We start from the raw sequence: 7,435 nt of genomic DNA, 5'->3' as shown, positions 1-7,435 counted from the left end.
TTTTGATGCTCTTGTTGCTATGGTTAGGTGTCACCTAGGGTCTCAAACCCACAGTGCCCCTGTGCACAACAAGGAAACATTGTGTCCTTGCCATTTTCACAATTGTCCCCCTGCCTGAGCCCCTTGATACAATCCCTGTGTCAATCCACCTTGTTGAGGGCTTTCCTCTTTTTCACTGCCCAAATGTCCTCCTCCAAGAACTGTTCTCTCTTGACAAGATGTCCAAAGTCTGTAAGACAGGGCTCATTATGCTCGCCTCTAAGGAGCATCAGGGCCTTACTTCTTCCAGTGCTGACGGCTGTGTCCTTTGAGCAGGTCATGGCAGTATCAACGGTCTGTTCCAGTACCACAATTCCAATACATGGATTCTCCCATCATTCTTTATTCACCAGCCAATGTTCATAAGCATATGAAACAATGGAGAGTACCATGGCTTGGGCCAGTCTCCTCTTAGTCCTCAGAGCGACCACCGTTGCCTTTCAATACTCTAAACAGGTCCTGTGCCACAGATTCACCTAATGCAATATGTGTTTGGATCTCTTGACTGTCGCTCTCGTAAGCATTGATTGTGGATTCAAGCAAGACAAAATCCTTCACAACATCAAACTTTTATCAGTTTTCATGATGTTGCCTATTTGTACAGTTGTGGAGATTTTCTTCTTCTTAACATTGTGTTGTAGTCTACACTGAAAGGTACAATCCTTGATCTTTATCAACACATGCTTCAATTCCTCCGCACTTTCAGCAAGCAAGGTTGTGTCCGCTGCATACCGCAGATTGTTAATAAGCCACCCTCCAGTCCTGATGCAGCATTCTTCTTCAAAGAATCCGGCTTCTCGGATGACGAGCTCAGCAACACCTTTGTTTGTATTTTATCTGGTATATTTTTATGCAAATGTATTATATATGGTTGCATTTACCGTTTGACTTTTTCCTTATTCTCTGGCATTTTTTCAATTCGCAGTGGACTAATCTGCTATATGGCTAAAAATAGCACCCTGAGACTTATTTGTTAGTGCAATTATTTTTTTTCTAGAGCAATATAAATTTTCCCTAACATATTATGCACAAACCAAATTATATTATAATTATAATATAAACATGGTGTGTTTTCTTATTCCTTGTAGCATCCATTACTTATTTAAATAGCTTCATTTGATTTTCAAACTTCACTTATAAACTCCAAATTCAAATATATAGATTTCAAAGTATGCAACTATTTTGGAACACAGAAGCTAATTCAAGAGGTTGACATGTCAAAGAACTATGGGGATGAAACCGGAAACACAGGGATCCAGGACGGATGGTCCCTTCAGGACCAGTGCTGAGAGTGGCCATGATACCGGGAGGGTGGAGGAAGGGTGGGATGGAAAGGGGGAACCGATTACAAGGATCTACATAGAACCTCCCTAGGGGATGGACAGCAGAAAAGTGGGTAAAGGGAGACTTTGGACAGTGTAAGATATGACAAAATAATAGTAATTTATAAATTATCAAGGGTTCATGAAGGAGGGGGAAGCGGGGAGGGAGGGGGAAAATGAGGAGCTGATACCAAGGGCTCAAGCAGAAAGAAAATGCTTTGAGAATGATGATGGCAACAAATGTACAAATGTACTTGACCCGATGTATGGATGTATGGATTGTGATAAGAGTTGTACAAGCCCCCAATAAAATGATTAAAAAAAGAAGCATGTATATTAAAATATGTCAAGAGTGCAAATGGAATCAGAGGGAGGAAAGGAATGAGCATTTATTAAGCATGAATCAAATGCTACTGGCTTTACATGCAGTTTCCCTCTATTGGAGTTCATCCCTTGGAGGAGTAGGTTTTGCATACAAGGAAGCTTAAGTTCAGAGATGTTAAGTATTTTGTTTAAAGTGCACGGCTTTTAAGTTGTGGAATTAAACCAAAGAGAGTTGACGCTAAAAATATTTTTAAACATCTCCAGGTGATGCTAAAATAACAAGATGTATTTAATTAAAAACCTGTTTTACCCATTCTTTTTTGTTTTGCTTTGATACCTATTTTTGTCCAAAATTGGATCTCTGGCTTTGGCTAAATTATCAACTGTGACAACACCAAATGTTGGCGAGGACGCAGAGAAACGGGAGCACTCATTCACTGCTGGTGGAAAATAAAATTGCACAAGCATTTTTGCAGAGTGGAAGTTCCTTTAAAAACAAAACAAAGCAAAAATGCAAACCTTCAGCTACTGTAAAAGTTGTCCTGGAGTCCGCTCCAATTCATGCCCACCCGTTGTGTGTCCAAGTGGAATTGTGCTTCGTAGGATTTTCGATGCCTGATGTGTTTCAAGTAGACAGTCAGGATTTTCTTCTGAGGTACTTTTGGGTGGACTTGTACTTCCAGTGTTCATTTAGTAGATGAGTGTGCTAACTGTGCCTTCTACTCCAGCAGCCACCCTTCCACCCGCTGCCATTGAATGGATTCTGACCATAGCAACCTATGGGGTTTCAAGGGCTATAAACCTTTACGGAAGCAGATAGCCTCATCGTTCTCCCCTGGAGCTGCTTGTGGGTTCGAACAGCTGATCCTGCAGGTAGCAGTGGGTCACTGACCCTACAGCACTCTCAGGGCTCCTTAGCAACTACCATCTAACTCAACCATTGTAACCTTGGACGACTCTGCCAGAGAAATAAAAGTGTAAGTTCACCCAGAAGTCTGTGCATGAATACTTATAGAAGGTTTGCTCAAAATGAATAGTTTAAATCTGGAGACTACTCAGATGAGTGATTAAACTCTTGACCATTCTATTAAACATTAACGTGGACTGTCTGTTAGGGCCATACTATGGAACACTACTTAGCACATACAAAGGCATTTTATTGACTCCAAGATGCACCTGCATGGATCTCCTGAGGATAAAGCTGAATGGAAAAATCTTATCCTGAAAAGCTACATCCCATGCAATACCATTTATATAGCATTTTGGAAAGGGCAAACATAGAAAAAGAGGAAATGCCAGTGGAGTCCAGGAGTCATGGATGTGGAGGGGAAGTGAAAAAGTAACAAGAGGGATTCTTGGGGTGATGAAAAAGTTCCGTGTTTTGACTGTATCAGTGCCAATATCCTGGTTGTGACGTCAAATTGTAGTTTTACATGATATTACCATTGGGGGAGACTGGGTAAAGGGTCTATGGGATCCCTCTGTATTATTTCCTGCAATTACATGTGAATCTACAATAATCTCCAAATAGAAAGCTTTACTAAAAAGTTGCACCTGATGGTGAGTTCAGATTCCTGCATTGCTGAGCAGATCCAGAAAGAGAGAATGGATGATATTGGAATATGACTTGTAAACTTTAAGAATTATTTTCAGCACATAAATCAAATTCTTCTCCCTCCTCCCTCTTATGTTTTTTTATTAGGAATTGTAATGAATTCTTACCACTATTTTGAGGAAGAAAAACAATCGTACTTTTCCTTTGTTTGGCTTTTCTTTGCAAGTCTTGGTGAATTATTATCCATCAGCTGACTAATTCACACACTAACAACAAACAAACAAAACATGAGCTTGTATTATAGATGATTGTCCCAATCTATTTTTCTTTGCCAGAGTTTTTTTTATCATCTTTATCTCATTTGAACCCAGGATCTCAGTTGTCTAGTGCTGCTAGAACAGAAATACAGCAGATACATGTATTCTCTCATCGCTTAGGAGGCTGGAGATTGGACTTCAGGGTGCCGCCTTTAGGAGAAGGTTTTCTTCTCTTGGTTTGGAGGAAAGGCTCCCCCACTCCTCTTCCTTTTTCCGTTTCTGTTCCTGAGCCGTCTTTATGTGACTTGGATCTATTTCCCTGCATCTTTGCCAACACATTTGCCTGTTAAACCCCTTTTATAGCTCAAAAGAGATTGCCTCAAAATATACCTGGCATTAATTCTGCCTCCTGAACAAAACAAAACAAAGCAAAACTCCATTTCCAAATGAGATTATAAATGGGCATAGAGAATAAGACTTCCACCACACATTTTTTGGGACACGATTAAATCCATACCATGCATATAATCTCACAGTGTCTTATCTAAAAAACAACACATGACAATAAATGTTTCAGTGTGTATTTGTAATGACCTTCTTGAAAAGGGAAACATTGAGTCTCCATATATTCTATGTGCTTGCAGGATGCTTGGATGTTCTTATTTTGGGGGAGGAGTAGTGGAGATTACAAGTACTGTTAAAAATATTGATAATTTCCGGAGGAGATAGAACATCAACCATCTTATAGAGATGTGACCTCACTTTTCCAGCCCCCAGCACAGTCGCAGAGCTCACGACAAACACCCGACGACGCTGAGGAGTGATTCAGTCATTGGAGAGAGCATGCAGTCATCGTAAACGGGTTAAATTGCGAGAATTTCAAGACGTATTTTGGGGAAGGATTAAATAAATCAAGGGACTTGCTGAAAGCAAATAGTATGTTTGCGTGGCTGATTTGAAACACAGAACCAGAGAATTGAGATGAATCCCAGGTGGTTGTTGGGAGCTGGAAAAATTCCCAATGAATTGGCTAAATTGGTGCTCTATTTCAGCATCTTTCATTAGCCATTTAATGGTAAGTTATTAATTATAGCCCTAAGAAAAGATAGTGCTAAACACTCTTGTGGCATCAGGGTGTATTGATCTGAAAACATTATTTATAGTCCTTTTAAATGAGATTCCTGAAAGAAGACCATAGATCGATTTCTTTTTTTTTGCCATTCACTGCAGCGCTTTATTTCTCCCTACACAACGCCGTGTTGCTGGGGCCTATTGTTCGTACATAACAGTAGAAAACCAAAATTAGTTGTGTCATCTCAGAGTTGAGAGTTGTTTGAAAAAAACCCCTTACATAAATTAAAAGAATGAGCAAATTTACAGGTTTAAATGCAAACCGTCTTCCAACTCAAGGCAAGTAACAGCCCCCGGGGCTCCAGCGGCCAACATCAGCTAAAGAAAGGACACTTGGTCCCAAGGCTCAGATTCTTCCGCCCCGCAGGCCGCACACAGCAAGGACTGGCTGCTTCCGGTCCCCTGCTGGCCTTAGGGCGATCCTAGAGCCCACAGCTCTTCGCGTGAGCACCCTGCACACACTGGCCAGGCCTACTCCACCCCGGTTGCCGGTGCTAGGGTTGAAATCAAAGGACGTACAGGGCATTGAACACAGATGAGGGGGACCATTAACGTGAATACAAGGTCAAGATCAGCAACAAGTCCGACGATCGGTGCTGCCGCCAGAGAGGGCTTCAAGGACAATTCTTTCAAAGGCTTCTTCCAGTTTCACAAGGCCAGCACGAGGGGCCGACCTACGCTGTCATCGAGCTCATGCGACAGGTGGCAGCACCTGCGGGCAGTCTGTCTAGAAGCACTTGCGGTGGATGATGGAGGGGCCCGACTCATCGTACTCCTGCTTGCTGATCCACATTTGCTGGAAGGTGGATAGTGAAGCCAGGATGGATTCACACGGAGTACTTGCATTCAGGGGGCGCAATGATCTTGATCTTCCCGGTGCCGGGCGCCAGCACTGTGATCTCCTTCAGCATGCGGTCTGCGATGTCAGGGTACATGCTGGTCCCGCTGGACAGCACGGTGTTGGCGTACAGGTTCTCCCGGATGTCCACGTCACACTTCACGATGGCGTTGAAGGTGGTCTGTGGATGCCACAGGACTCCATGCCCAGGAAGGAGGGCTGGAAGAGCGCTTGGGGCAGCGGAAGCGCTTGTTGCTGATGGGGATGACCTGGCTGCCAGGGAGCTCATAGCTCTTCTCCAGGGACGAGGAGGAGGCAGCGGTGGCCATCTCCTGCTCCAAGTCCAGGGCGACATAGCAGAGCTTCTCCTTGATGTCGCGCACGATCTCCCGCTCTCAGGATCTTCACGATGCAGTCGGTCAGGTCGCGGCCGGCCAGGTCCAGACGCAAGATGGCGTGGGGCAGGGCTCAGCCCTTGTAGATGGGCACCGTGTGCGTGACACTGTCACCGGAGTCCATGACGATGCCCGTGGTGCGACCGGAGGCATGCAGGGACAGCACGGCCTGGATGGTCACAAACGTGGCCGGGGTGTTGAAGGTCTCAAACATGATCTGGGTCATCTTCTCTTGGTTGGCCTTAGGGTTCAGGGGAGCCTCGGTCAGCAGCACGGGGTGCTCCTCGGGACGACCCGCAGCTCGTTGTAGAAGGAGTGGTGCCGGTTCGCCATGTGGTCCCAGTGGGTGATGATGCTGTGCTCGATCGGGTACCTCAGCGTCAGGATGCCTCGCTTGCTCTGGGCCTCATCGCCCACGTAGCTGTCCTTCTGGTCCATGCCCACCATGGCGCCCTGGTGCCGTGGGCGCCCGACGATGGACCGGAAGACGGCGTGGAGGTGGGGGGGGGGGCGTAGTCGCCCGCAAAGCGGGCCTTGCTCATACCCGAGCCATTGTCGATGACCAGTGCTGCGATTTCCTCTTCCGTGGCGACCGGAGAGAAGGGCGGTGACGGAGCGGAGGAGAAGAAGCTGATAGAAGTGGGGACTCAGATCTATTTCTTTATAATCTCTCCATTTTCTATTACTGTTTGCATAAATAAATGTACTTACCCCAAGACATTTAAAGTGTGTTAAATTAACACCTCTCAGAATGAAAAAGATTTAACAGATAATACTCACTCTTATGGAGTTGATTCAGAAAATGACAAATGACAGGCTACAATTCAGGATCAGAAACAACTCATGTCACAGCCTCTTCTTAGCCATACCTATTGGTAGTTCTCTCTCTTGCCCTTGGTTCAAGGCTTGTGCCTTGCGTGGGCAAGTGTTACAAAGCTCTTTTAACTCTGCTTTTAAGTGCTCAGAGAGACAGACGTTGAAACGAGTCCTTTTCAGTCAGCTAACTCTCAGTGGAATGGGAGATGCAGGGAAGGAAATTGGTACTACAAAGTTTGAAAAAAATAAGCCAATACAAAACAACAAAACATCTTTTGGAATGATATGACATGTGTATATAAATCCCTATGTTCTAATCTCTAAAATATATAGAAAAACGTCAATAACTCAAAAACAAAATGATAAGCAACCCAATTAGAAACTTTGCCACGGCCATGAGCAGCCATCTCACCAGAGGACCTGGTGTAGGAGGAGGCAGAGCTTCTCTAACTTCAGTGGGAGGAGAGAGAATCAAAGTCGTCAGCCACCAAAGGCTGACTCCTACAGGTGGACGCCTGACGTGCCTCCAGCCTCCAACCTTTTTACCATTCCTGACACCGTCCATCCCTCTACATCGATGCTGTGAACAATAATTCCTTGCCATGGCCACACAGAATTCACAGGTAGTACAGTGAACCCTCATTTATCGCGGTTAATTGGTTCTAGACCCTACCGTGATAAATGAAATTCCGCGAAGTAGGATTCCTTATTTGTAAATCAAATATTTTCGTAGTTAGAGCATAGAGGACATGAAAAAA

General features: G+C 44.5%; 1 long non-coding RNA gene and 1 pseudogene across 2 annotated transcripts in view; one reads left to right on the top strand and one right to left on the bottom strand.

Moving 5' to 3' along the window:
* The window catches only part of LOC123521328, a 23,215-nt gene extending 18,757 nt beyond the window's left edge, over window positions 1–4,458 (top strand). The window contains exons 4-5 of one of the 2 annotated variants that reach the window (XR_006679786.1): window positions 2,417–2,662; window positions 4,268–4,458. This is a non-coding gene — a long non-coding RNA (uncharacterized LOC123521328). Of the gene's footprint in view, window positions 1–2,413; window positions 2,663–4,267 lie in introns of both variants that reach the window. The other variant, XR_006679785.1, reaches the window with a different exon arrangement.
* Window positions 4,459–5,333: 875 nt separating this feature from the next.
* Window positions 5,334–7,435, bottom strand: part of LOC101661549 — a 4,965-nt pseudogene continuing 2,863 nt past the window's right edge.

The sequence above is a fragment of the Echinops telfairi genome, unplaced genomic scaffold (assembly GCF_000313985.2).
Source record: "Echinops telfairi isolate 266 unplaced genomic scaffold, ASM31398v2 ScPeMD7_9;HRSCAF=40, whole genome shotgun sequence".
Lineage (NCBI taxonomy): Eukaryota > Metazoa > Chordata > Mammalia > Afrosoricida > Tenrecidae > Echinops > Echinops telfairi.
This window is presented reverse-complemented; position numbering and strand designations above follow the sequence as displayed.